Source organism: Hydra viridissima, unplaced genomic scaffold, assembly GCF_058129835.1.
Source record: "Hydra viridissima isolate aposymbiotic clone 2 unplaced genomic scaffold, HvirCarnegie_v1 scaffold_5, whole genome shotgun sequence".
Taxonomy (NCBI): domain Eukaryota; kingdom Metazoa; phylum Cnidaria; class Hydrozoa; order Anthoathecata; family Hydridae; genus Hydra; species Hydra viridissima.
In genome coordinates, this window is record NW_028324304.1 from 964275 (window position 1) to 978160 (window position 13886).

At 31.0% G+C, this 13886-nt stretch overlaps 2 pseudogenes across 1 annotated transcript; one reads left to right on the forward strand and one right to left on the reverse strand.

Moving 5' to 3' along the window:
• Positions 1-565: 565 nt before the first annotated feature.
• Positions 566-7131, reverse strand: LOC149887720 (uncharacterized; annotated as a pseudogene).
• Positions 7132-9452: 2321 nt separating this feature from the next.
• LOC149887721 (uncharacterized) lies at positions 9453-13886 on the forward strand (annotated as a pseudogene). Its single transcript, XR_016452829.1, has 8 exons — positions 9453-9827; positions 10604-10770; positions 10905-11228; positions 11474-11661; positions 11732-11982; positions 12164-12330; positions 12406-12658; positions 13026-13886. The product of XR_016452829.1 is annotated as an uncharacterized LOC149887721 (transcript).

A 13886-nucleotide genomic window follows, 5' to 3' on the forward strand; every position in this document is an offset into this window, starting at 1 on the left:
CAAGTTTTACTAGTTTTCTTTTTATTAGTCTTTATATCAGAGTGGCTACAGAACTTTCTAGAACTTTACTAATTAAAATCATACCATTGTGTTTCAAGTCGTGTTTGCGAAACAGTTTTAATCATTTATGGTGTGACTTATTCATTTTTCATGTTATTAGACATGTGTGTCCACCTGGTGTTTTTTGGTTGACTTACTTTTTTCCTCGTTCGAATGTAGCGTGTTTGAGTCGGGTAAAACTTAAAGATAATGTTTACAATTTTCTTCATCTTCCCTCCTCACATTACTTTTAAAAAGTGTTTTAATATTTCTGGTGTACTGCCGGCCTAGTCTGCCTCTGCATGTACATTATACATATAAAATTGATTTACTAATTTCAGCTCGGAAGTATGAGCATTATAAAACTGTTACTGGAAAATAAAGATTTAGAAAACAAGTAAAAAGTATAAAGAGAAAGAAAATTTTAGACACCAACTTTATTTTGTTTCAATAAAACTAATTTTTCAAATAGAGAGTCACACAATGTATGTCTTTTTTCAGTCATCACATTAGACCCCGTCGAAAAAAGCCGTTCAACCGGAGCACTCGACGGAAGAGGTGTGTTAAGTTCTAAAAAAACTTTCAATACTGCTGGGTATAATAATAACACAGTTAACTCTTTTGACTGTGATTTTAAATATAACTCCAACTCCTCAATACCAGAACTTGTAATTAAGTTGTTTTCAACTGGTAAACAGAAAAAGTCTTCTTTAGATGAACCTGTTGCTATATGTGAAGAGGATTCGATTTCACAAGATGTAGAACTAAGATCCACATTTTCAAACATAGACTTTAACCAGGCTTCTGCTGTGAAACGTTTGACACCATCAAGCCATAATAATTTAAAACGCGGTATTAAACAAGATGCTAATATTAGTTCTTTTTTTTCCCAAATAGAACTAAATCGAGTTTTAATTGAAGTTCTTACTGTGTTGACAAGTGGACCACAAAAGTTCATATTTTTCTGTTGCAAAATAATTAACTTTTTATCCAAAGCATAAAGTGTTGGCAACAAATAACCCATGAACATTAATTCTTCTCCTTGTCAAAAGTCTAAAGATTGGGCAAGAGGAGTCATTACTTCACAGTATTCATGAATTAATTGAATTTCTTGATTGTGAATCTTTGTAATTCGCAGAAATCCATTATATTGCTCATTTTGTTATGTCCATTAGAGTTTAAAAAAATATTTTTAATTTGTAATAAGCTATCATAGGTACAGTTCCATCTTGTTTTGTTTGGCGTTTTTAAATAAACCTCTAATATATTGTGAATTTTTTCAGCAACTCTATTTGATATATTTTGTTTACTCCATAATGATGAACACTTGCCCATTGCTTTCCTATAAATTTTCTTAAAATTAGTTTCTGAAACCTGTACCATTTTCTCAACATCATTTTTTGCTATTAAGTCTAGTGTATGACTAGCACATCTAAAATGTTGTGGTAACTGAACAAATAAGTCATTCTCTTCTTGTTCATGACTACTTTTGTCCAGAATTTCATATAAATTTATATTCTCATCACATAAATTGTCATTGTCATTATCTTCATCATCATGATTGCTATCTTCCTCATTCTCTGAATTTTTTGAAATTGGATATGATTTAAAAGCTTTTACAAAATTCGAACCACTGTCTGTTGTTGTAGCAGCTATCTTGTTTTGTATTTTATAGGTTGTATGAATCTTATACAAAACATTAGCCAGAACAGTATATGTTTGTCTTCCTTTTAAGCGACTACATGCTAAAGATACTGAATGACGCCGGAGAGTCTTTTGATCTATCCAATGACAAGTCACCCCAATATAACCTCTTTTACCTTTACTCCAACAGTCAGCTGTGGTTGCAACATACATAACATCTCCAAGTGTTGAAGTAATATCTTCAATCATTGATAAATACAGATTATTAATACGTAGTTTTAAAGTTTTACTACAAATAATCTTCAAGTCTTTAGGAAGGCCTAACTTCACCAAATTCACAAATGATGGTTTATCAACTATATTTAAGGGTTGTGTTTCACTAACAATAAAATTTACAACCAGTTGATCTAAACTTTTTTGATTTAATTTAAATTATAAATACACACACGACTTGTATTATTAAGAGCATGATTAAAAATAAAATATGGCGGTCAACATATTTCAAACTTTATGTTATATTCTGATATTTTTCTAATATTATCCTCGGAATATTACATGGTACCAGAAGTAAACCTGTGTTTAAAATAAAATGGAACAACTTAGACCATTAGAGGCATTGAATTTAAATGGCAATGTTTCAGAAAACTGGCGAAAATGGAAGCAGAGATGGAATCTTTATAAAATAGCTTCAGGAGTAAATGACAAAAATGAAGATATTCAATGTGCCATCTTCCTTCATATGATTGGCGAAGACGCCTTAAGAGTATATGATACATTCATCTTCACAAGCGAAGAAAACGATAAATTAGCACCTTTAGTTCAAAAGTTTGAATGTTATTTCAACCCAAAAAAAAACATAACTTATGAACGTTATTTATTCAATACATGTATGCAAGACAACAGACTATTTACTGACTTCTTGATTGATTTACAAAATAAAGCTAAGACATGCGAGTTTGGAACCCTCGAAGAAAGCCTTATACGAGACAGAGTAGTCTGTGGTATCGACTCTAAAGCTACCAGAGAACGACTACTTCGAGACACTGAGCTCACTCTAGAAAAAACAATCAATTTTATGAGAGCATATGAAACATCAAAAATACAATTAAAAGCCCGCGAAAATACAATCCAGGCCCTTGATAGACCCTTACAAAAACCTTGCTATTACTGTGGATCGAAACATACTACCTCGTTTTGCCCAGCATATGGCCTAAAGTGCACAATATGTGGAAAACTAAACCATTTTGCTAAAGTATGCAGATCCAAAACTAACCGCTTTAATACTAATCGTGTAGACCAAGTTGAACAAAAGGAAACCAACCTCAATGTTGCAGAGTTATATATTCATCATGTTGCAGCATCGATGGAATGTGCTGACGATTTAACAGCAAATTTTACAGTCAACAACAAAAATATAACATTTAAGCTAAACACTGGAGCCCAATGTAATGTCATTCCATACAATATCTACAACTCTATTCCTGGAAGACCTCCTCTCAAAAAAACAATAACTAGACTAAAATCATATGGAGGAAACAATATTCCTCTACTAGGAACTTGCAATCTAACTGTTAAAAATAATAACATTTTACAAGTGTGCCAATTTTTTGTTGTATCTCTGTCTGATGCAAAACCCCTTCTTGGTCAAAGCTCCTGCAAATCTCTTGAAATACTAAACATTAATGATGTTGAAATTGATAAAGTTAACATTTTAAAAAATTATGGTGATACTTTTACCGGCCTTGGTTTAGCTAAAGGAAACTATCATATTGCAGTTGCTAAAAATGCAATCCCAGTCGTTCATTCACCAAGGAAAGTACCAATTACTATCCTACCAAAACTTAAAAGCACACTTGACCGTTTAGTAAAAGCCAATGTTATCTCAAAAATTTCTAAACCAACACCTTGGGTACACTCAATGGTCATCATAGAAAAAAAAGATGGGTCCTTAAGACTATGTATTGATCCGAAAGAACTAAACAAGTCTGTTTTAAGACAATACAAAACCACTCCATCTACAGAAGAAATCTCTAGCAAACTTTGCGGCAACAAAGTTTTCACTGTTATAGACATGGCTGATTGCTATTGGCATATAAAACTAGATGAACCTTCTTCAGAGCTATGTACATTTAACACTCCATATGGTCGATACAAATTCAACCGCATGCCATTCGGCATATCATGCGCATCGGATGCTGCACAGGAGATGATTGAACTTAATTTTGGCGATATCCCCAATGTTTTGGCTATCCATGATGACTTGATTATTGCAGCTAAAACAAATGCCGAGCATGATATCATTTTTCAACAAATCCTACAACGAGCTCGTGAGAGAAACATCAGATTCAACCTAAAAAAAATACAACTTCGAGTATCTGAGGTCAAGTATCTTGGCAACATAATTAGCCATGAAGGCATAAGAATTGATCCTGAAAAAACTAAAGCCATATCTGCATACCCATTGCCTACATGTCAAGCAGATTTGCAACGACTTTTAGGAATGGTCAACTATCTGCGACAATTCATCCCAAATATGTCAGAGATAACAGCTCCCCTCCGCCAGCTGCTTAAAAAAGACATACTCTGGTCATGGAGCCATGAACATAACAGTGCTATGGAAAAAATTGAACAAGTACTTTCATCTTCTCCTGTACTCTCATTCTTCGACACTTCAAAAGATGTCCAGATTCAGATAGACGCATCTTCACATGGATTAGGAGCCTGTATTATGCAAGAAGGTCACCCGATCAGCTATACTTCACGTAGTTTAACCATAGCAGAACAGAGATATGCCCAGATAGAGAAAGAACTTTTAGCAATAGTTTTTGCTTGTGAACGTTTCAACCAATATACCTATGGGCGACAGGTCTCCATAGAAAGTGATCACAAACCTCTTGAATATATCCTGCACAAGCCTCTCTCAGAAGCACCACCTCGCATACAAAGACTTCTGATAAGACTTCAAAAATATCAAGTTACAGTAAAATATGTTCCAGGAAAAGATCTACACATTGCTGACTCTCTATCACGTGCCCACCTCAACACTTTTGATGAGGATGATAGCCTAAATGAGGACTGCAACATAATGATTCACACTTTAGTTCAAAATTTGCCAATATCAACAGATAGACTAAAGCAATTGCAACACAACACTAAACTTGACCCTGCGCTCTCTCAAATAACAAACTATATAACTCATGGTTGGCCCCTACACCGACAATTGTTTTGTGGTGAAGAAAAGAAATATTGGACTATCAGAAATAACCTACACCTAGCAGAGGGAATAATTTTAAAAGAAAATAAAATAGTCATACCAACTGCTATGAGACCCCTTATATTAAAACAGCTTCACTTATCACACCTTGGCACCGAGAAGACGAAAGCTAGAGCTCGAAACGTTGTTTACTGGCCAGGACTTACAAGCGACATTGATAACAACAAAAAGGAAAAAATCATTCAACACAGCATTCCTGACCTACCGTGGAGTAAAGTAGGATTAGATATATATGAGCTGCATGGAAAAATCTATGTGATTTTTATCGACTATTTTTCTAAATTTATAGAAAACAGTGTCATTCCAGACAAAACGGCGTTCTCTGTTATCAAGTTCATGAAAACCATTTTTACTCGTCACGGAATACCCTCAAATCTCATTGCCGACAACAACCCCTACAACAGTGCAGAGTTCCTTAACTTCTCAAAAGAATATGGGTTCAACTTCACTCCATCAAGTCCTAACTACCCCCAATCAAATGGTCTCAGCGAAATGGGCGTGAAAATTATGAAGAAAATACTAAAAAAATGCGATAACCCTGAACTTGGTCTTCTAGAATACCTCAACACGCCTCTTACAGGTATGGAATACTCTCCATCCCAACTTCTCATGAACAGAAGAACGCGAACAACCCTACCTGTCCACCATGACTTACTTATACCAGCAGTTCCATTTAATGCTTATAGCCAGATCATCAAGTCCAGAAATCGTCAAAAACAATACTATGATCGGAACGCATCTGAACTCCCAAATCTCGTAGCAAATGACACCGCCTGGATGAGAAAAGATGGAACATGGAAGAAAGTGACAGTTAAAGAAAAACTAACACTACCCAGATCATACAACGTGGTAGATAAGTACGGAAGAGTATATCGACGCAATCGTAAACATCTGATTAAAACCAATGAGCAACCACTAGCATATCAGCATGAGCAACTTGATTTACCATACGATTTACCAGCAGTTATCACACCTCCTACATCAAATGAGGAAACAGCAAATAATGAAATAGAAGAAGCTACAAGTATTCCAGAAACTCTACCGACTGAACCGCAGCCTGACGTGCGAAGATCGTCAAGGACTAAAAACAGACCTGCCTAATTGAAGGATTTCATTTAACTGTGTATATTATAAAGAATTTATTAACTATAGGTATATACACAGATCTTTAAAAAAAAAAAAAAAAAAAATGGTAGAAGGAAGATGTAATATCCGTGTTCGGCGGAATACACACACGACTTGTATTATTAAGAGCATGATTAAAAATAAAATATGGCGGTCAACATATTTCAAACTTTATGTTATATTCTAATATTTTCCTAATATTATCCTCGGAATATTACAACATTCTCTGATGAACTAAATTTTTTCTTTTTAACAAAAGCTTTTTTTTTACCTTCATTTATAGCTTTTTCAAAAACAACCATTTTGAATGGGTGAATTCTCTAATAAAAAAAGAAAAATTTTAAATTATTAGTTTTTATTAATAAGTAAATCAAACTTGAAACCTCATCAAATTCAAAGAATTACATTCTTTATTCAACATGGTGTAATTATTGAATTTACATGTGTACCAATATATGCACCTATTCAAGTTTCTTAATGTTTACAATAATTTCTTTTTTGCATCCGCTTGTATAAGGTACATAGAACGATACTATGCATGCTAAGTATGTATTTTATTTCATACATAATTCAAAGTAAGTAAACTGAATTAAATTCAAAATAGTAGGAAACACTAACACTTATTTACCTTAATATGTCGTTTTAGATTAGATGATGTATTTTTAGCTGTACTTATTTCTTTTCCTAAAGGGCCACACAAAACGTATTTTGCATTTATATTATTGCCATTTATTCCATTGAATACAAAAAATGATTCTAAACCGCTCCAAGGCAAACGTTCATCTAAGAGAAAATGAAAACATTACATAGCGTTAAGCATAATGACAAATTTTGTTGCATAGACTTGTGACTTTAGTTAAGCCAAGGACGTTAGCTAATAATATTACTTTAAAAATAATAAACTTAAGTCAATGCACTATAAATTAGATAAAAAGTAACAGCATGTTTTATAAAAACTTACCACTAACTTCAGTATTATTATTACATGCGCAATTGCTAATATTTTCAATAACTGAAACATCAATGACAATATCAGTAATCGGATTCATTTTGCCAACTAAAACCACGTGAAATAAAACTGCATTAAAAAGTCCTTTTATTTTATGTTTATTTCTTTTACGCGGTTTTGGTTCGGATTAAGTTAGCCACATATACTAATTTTTAAACTATTAGAATTAATTCAAAAATTAGTACATGTGGCCAACTGAGTCCGAACTTAGATTGGAGACTATCAAAATACAAATCATTTTCTTTTTAAACTTTAAATACAACTATTGCAAAAAACAAAATTATAAATTTTTAAGGAACTATAACTTTTCGTTCACGTTCCTTCAAAAAAAGAATTCGTTCTCCTTCCTCGTTCCATTATTTTAAAAGGAACCAGTTCCAAGCTTCGTTCCTCATAAAAGGAACTAGATCCAGGAACTCGTTCCTTTAGGAACGCGTTCTTCCAAACACTGCCATTCCCTACCTTTTTAAATATTTTATTCATCCCACTATGGAAGACAACTGTCACATTTGGGCATGTTCTTCTAATGATTCACTTTCTCTTCTAGACAAGTTAAAAAATGTTTGTAAATATAGTTGAATCTTCTCCAGCTTACTAGGAATAGCTCCTGTCCCACCATCATATGATGGCATCTATTTTTCTTTTTTATAGGTACTAACATGTTCTCAGCTTCAGCAAGCTATCTTCTTTTATTCCATCAACTGTAACTCAATCTGACATTAGTTGTCATTTAGCAAATTTGCATATACCTACTGTATCTGTTCCTTTGCGCGCTAAAAATCTTTATTCATCCATTATTATTTCTTGTGTATTAAAGGTTGGAATTCTCTCCTGTTCTCATGTTTTCCTAAATCATACGATTTGTAATTTTTTAATTGCAAATCCTATGATTTAGGAAAGCATGAAAACAGGAGAGAATTCAACTTTTTCTTAACTTTTGTAACAATTCTTGCTCTTTTACTTTATCTTTTCTTGCTTAAAGTTTACTTTTTTACTTTGTTTTTGTCACTACCAACAATGCAAGCAACACTATTTAAATTAGTAATTTTTGACAATAACCTTGCCTTTTTTTCAGTTTAAAAAATGAAAATTTTTGAAATGTCTTTCACACTATTTAGTTCCTAAATTAAATAGCCCTAAATTTAATTCCTAAATTTAATAGTGTCAAAGACATTGCAAAAGGTTTCATCTTTTATATATATTGCAAAAGGTTTCATTAAAGAACAATCAAGAGAAAAAAAAATTTTTGTTCTCTAGATTGTTCTTGTTAAAAAAAAATTTCAATTTTTATTTGTAATTGTTTCTTTCATATATATATATATATATATATATATATATATATATATATATATATATATATATATATATATATATATATATATATATATATATATATATATATATATATATATATATATATATATATATATATATATGAGAGAAATGCAAATGAAAGCAATCAAAGCAAATATGAAAGCAAATCATACAAGACAACTTGATATAGACCAGATCTTGCCTTCTCAGCCCTTTACCTCTCTTATCTCTCTCAGTCCTTCAACTCCAAAACATGAACTTTGATGTTTGCAGTGGAGAGATGAGTTAAGCTCTGTACCACCAGGAGTCTTTAGTCATTCTGGAATCACTTGGATTCACTTAAAAACAAGTCAACTACAGCAATATGATTATTGCGTATATTATTTGTGTATAAGTGTTTTCTTTTCCACTTTTTTTTTAATTATTGGTGTTTGCAAAAATCTGGAAAAAGTTTGGATATTCAACCTTTTTGTAGTGAGGTCTGTTTTGTTGCAATAATCATTTAAAATAATTAAAATGGTGTAGGCAACAGGCTGTGATACCGATAGCAATCATGCATTCCTGTCAAGCGATGCTAGCCATTATTTATAAGGCCCTCCGAAACACCATCTCCATCTCCGAAATCACCATCTCTAAACCATCATCAGTGAATATAGTGTGCCCTTGATGATTGAAATATAATACTAAGTTAATTTAACATAAATCCTAAACAAAGAAGTAGCAACAATAAATTTAATCACAGTTTACAAACAATTTTAAATCGTGTCTCACTGATGATGTTTTTTAAACAAATATGTATTCAAAATTTATATCCATAAAAGTATATAAAGTTTGTATGAAGTCAATTGTTTGTATTTGCATGCAGGTTTACATTTACATTTATGTTTTTTAGTATTTTTAATTATTGAACTTTGTGGTGTATTTATATCTATTTTACTATATATGGATTTCCTTTTTAAAAAAATACTTAAAAAATAATCATAAAAGAATATTTTTATTTTCAATTACAATTACTACCTTTTAAAAAATAGTGTTGTTCATGTGTTTTTCATGTTTACAGATGGACATGCAAACATTTTGGTCATCAAAAACCTTATCTTATGAAGAAAAATCAAGGTAAGCGTACTAATCAGGCAATACTTCCATGTGGCTGCAAAATGTTTATTTATGTTTCGTATGACAACCAACGACAATGCTATGGTGTTAAAAAAATGTTTCTTGAACACAACCATCCATATGGTATAGAAGAATTTTCTATGTATAGTTCACAACGTCAACCAAAAGGATTGTTAGAACAGCAGACATTGATGTTGATTGAACATGGGGCAAATACAGCGCTTGTGACAGATAGCCTTAATAGAAGCGGTTTGAAAACTAAACCTAGAGATATTTACAACATAAAACAAAAGCTTAAATTCAAAGGTTAGTTATTTTTGTATATACAGAGGTGTGGAAGATATTTGAATCACAATATGTTTTTTGTCTAATTTAGCAATTATCGCAATATATTTAATTTATTCAACAGAGTTACTCTGGTTTGAGTTCCTTTTTAGTTTTGAGGAATCATTTTTATTGAAAATCACAATGACACACTGACAAAGGACGAAGTACAGAAGCAGTTTATTTTTCAATTGGTCGCAAACAATTGCAAGAATTTTTCAACTCCAACAAAGAAATCACTTAAGTCGTAGATTATCTACTGTGGGTTTATATAAAATTTTATATAAAAACTGTATATAAAACTGTATGTAACTACAAACAGTGAAATTTTAAACTACAAACAGTCAAATTTAAAAATTAAGTTCCGAATTAGATTATAATTTTCAATTAAAATTTTTAATTACAACTTTAATATAATTTTTTAATTTTAATGAAATTAATAATTTTAATTTTAAGTTTTAAATCAACATTTGACAATAACAACTTTATTTAAAATAATCCAAAAACTGTCAAACGGGTTGAACTCTAAATGTTATTTGTTTTCATTAAAATTTTGCACAGTTGTTATAATCATAACAAAGAACAAAAATGGCCTTATGGAGAACTGAAATCTGTTACTTTGTTTTTGTGGACCATCCTAACATATATATATATATATATATATATATATATATATATATATATATATATATATATATATATATATATATATATATATATATATATATATATATATATATATATATATATTTAATTAGGTTCTGCACTTGAAGAAATAAAGACAGTGCTTGATTTTCCAGGAAGTCTTTATCACATTGATGCTAACTCAGATGGACAAGTTGAATGCATAACTTGGACAACAACTGAGCAAATAATGCTCCTGCAAAAATTTCCAGATGTAATAATGATGGATGGCACTTATAAGGCAGCTTACTTATTTTCTTTTTCTCAATCGGTTTTTTTTCTCTTTTATTTTACAAAATATAATGCATTGTTTTTTTATTAGGAACTGATTTTTTTTTTAACATATAATACTTAATTCCATTAACAAATGTATAGATAAATAATCTCTCCATGCCTCTATACACACTTGCTGTAGTAGATCAACACGGGATGGGGCGCCCTGTAATACAATCAATAGTGTATCGTGAGGATCAAGCTCATCATAGAATGTTTCTGATACGATCACAAGAATGGGCTGGTTTTAATACATTTTCAACATCCATTTTTGTAATTGATAAGGCTCAAGCTGAAATCTCAGTGTTGCAAGCTGTTTTCCCACATAATCATATTTTGCTTTGTCGATTTCATGTATCCAAAGCATTTGTACATAAAATAAAAAAAAGTAATTTGCTAAGTAATGACAAAGAATCTTTATATAAGGTTAGTTCTAAATAATTCTAGTTAATTGTGTTAAAAAAGCAATCATTAAAAAATTAATAGAAATTAAAATAATGCTTTGAAAATTATCAACTTTTTTGACATTAGATGTTCCATGACTTTGACAGTCATGGAACACTTATGCTTATTGTATGCCTTGTATAAATACAAGTAATTTTATTTTAATTTCATACATTTATTTTATTGTTAATTGTTTTTGAAAATTATTTACATATCTTAACTGTCAGGCTACGAAAAGGTTATTATATGGTAACCAGCAAACATGTGATGAAGCTTTGTTGAATATACAAGAGACTTTCCCAGAGTTTTACACATACTTAACAAATAACTGGTTGATGATGGCTGACATGTTCATGGGCTACCACAGAAAAGGGCTACTCCACATCGATAATCACACCAATAATAGATTGGAATGGTTTGATGATTTGTTTTCTATTTTTTTATAAGATTAATTGTTAGTTAATAATACTTTACCAAATTTGTAGGTATCACAGAACTTTAAAAGATGTTGGTTTGACATCGCGTATGTCACCAGGTAATCTTATTAGCAAAATATTAAAGATAAATAGAGTTCAACTTGAAAAATCAAAGCATGCTGATTTTGATCAGCGTCTTAAAATAAACACTAAGCTTCCAGAATGTTTAAAATTTTATGCTCATGCAATCTCGTCATTCATTTTACAACATGGTTGAACAGTATAATTTAAGTCAAAAGGAAGGATATAGTTTACAAGAGGTAAGTGTTTTTAATCTTTTTTTATGGTTGCTGTGATTTATTTAGCAATTTTAGTCATAATAGATGCAACTTGTAGCAAAAGTTTAAAATTGATTTTTTTTATACTTATATTAATTAAGATTATAAGTACAATTTATTTTATTTTAACATGTTATAAAATATGAGATTAAAATATCTTCAGGAAAATAATTGCTTGCAAGTTAGATACAATGATTGTTTGTTTCCCCTTTATAACTGGACTTGCCAATGTGATAATGCTGCTGGTTATGGAGTTCCGTGCTCTCATGCTTTCTTTGCTATTAGAGAAAAAAATATGAACTTATCTGATCTAGATCTTATTCATAAAAGGCAATAACTGTTTTTGATTTGTATTAATAGTAGTAGTATGTTAAAAAATATTTAAAATGAATAAAATAATTTTAGGTGGTTTGTTCCTACCCATCAAATGGCAAATGTAAACCCAAGGGAACAATTATCTAATTCATGCATGACATTTTCAATTCAACCAGTGGCATTATGCAATTCCACTGTTAAGGAAAGATATAATACAGCTTTGAGCCATTTGCAGCCTTTGGCATCTATCTTATCTGAATTTACACCAAGTAAGTTTGATTTAGCTATTAAATGGCTGGAATCAGTTTGCGAACAATGCATATCTGGAGAGTGGGAACTGCAGGTAAAAATAATAAAATCCATAATTAATTTAATAAATAATAAATAAATAAAAATATTAACTTTTATTTAACAAGTTAAACTAAAGTTATACTTGCACAAGGCTGGGGCCAATATAGTCAAGGAAGCATTTTTTAATTTAATTTTAATTGTAACTCTCTCAACTCTGAAATACAATCTCCAAGGTTGTTAAATGAAGATGCAAGTTAAACAACATATTTCTAGGTAGCATTAAACTGTAAACCACTTAATAATAAGCAAGAATCTATTATACTACCTCATTAAATCTCCTGATAAATCATTTACATTTATATTCTTTATGTGCAATCCATCATGACTTGTAATCATAATGCTACTTAAATTTTGTACAGGTTCAACAGCACCATTCTGAAGATGATGTTATTTCAGAAAATCTTTTCCAGACAAATGCTGAAATATTTCCTGAAAGTTCTTCTGCAACATTAGAATGTGTTTTGCCTGTTTCATCTCAAGTTTCTCTACAAACAAACTCTGTAATTACATCAAGCATTTCCCAAACAATTACATCTGAGACTCTTCATGTTGAAAGATTGCAGACAAATGTTGAAATTTTTCCTGAAAGTTCTTTATCTGCAACATCGGAATGTGTTTTGCCTGTGTCACCTCAAATTTCTATACAAACAAACTCTGAAACTACATTAAAAACTTTTCCAACAATCACTTGTGAGACTCTTCCTGTTGAAAAAAGGTATACCACTAGAATTTTAGAAGACATTGACATTGTATTACGTAAACCACAGCGCTTTCCCCCAGGTCTACCAGCAGTAAAAAAACAGAGACTTTTTTACAACGTAACAAAACCTCTTGAGAAACTTGGCGTTTATGAAAAAGATTTTATTCGTTTAACTTGGTTCGTCAAAGATTCTATTGCACAAAATTCATTAGAAAGTGGTAGTAAAATCTCAAGTAATGATCTTTCTCCTACTGTACCTTATATCATTAATGATAAAAGAGCTAATTTACATGAGCTTAAACAATATTTTGATGAATCTGCTTGGGCAGAAATTGAAGTACGATGTAAGAGCACTTCATCCGATAGTTAACCATGCTATCATTGTCAACAAATTCAATCAGCCAGTAAACTTCAAAAATGGATTCAGTGCGATCATTGTTTATATTGGTATCATTACTATTGTGTTGGTATTTCAAGAAAACCTAAAAGTTACTGGTTTTGTATGTATTGCAAAACCTAA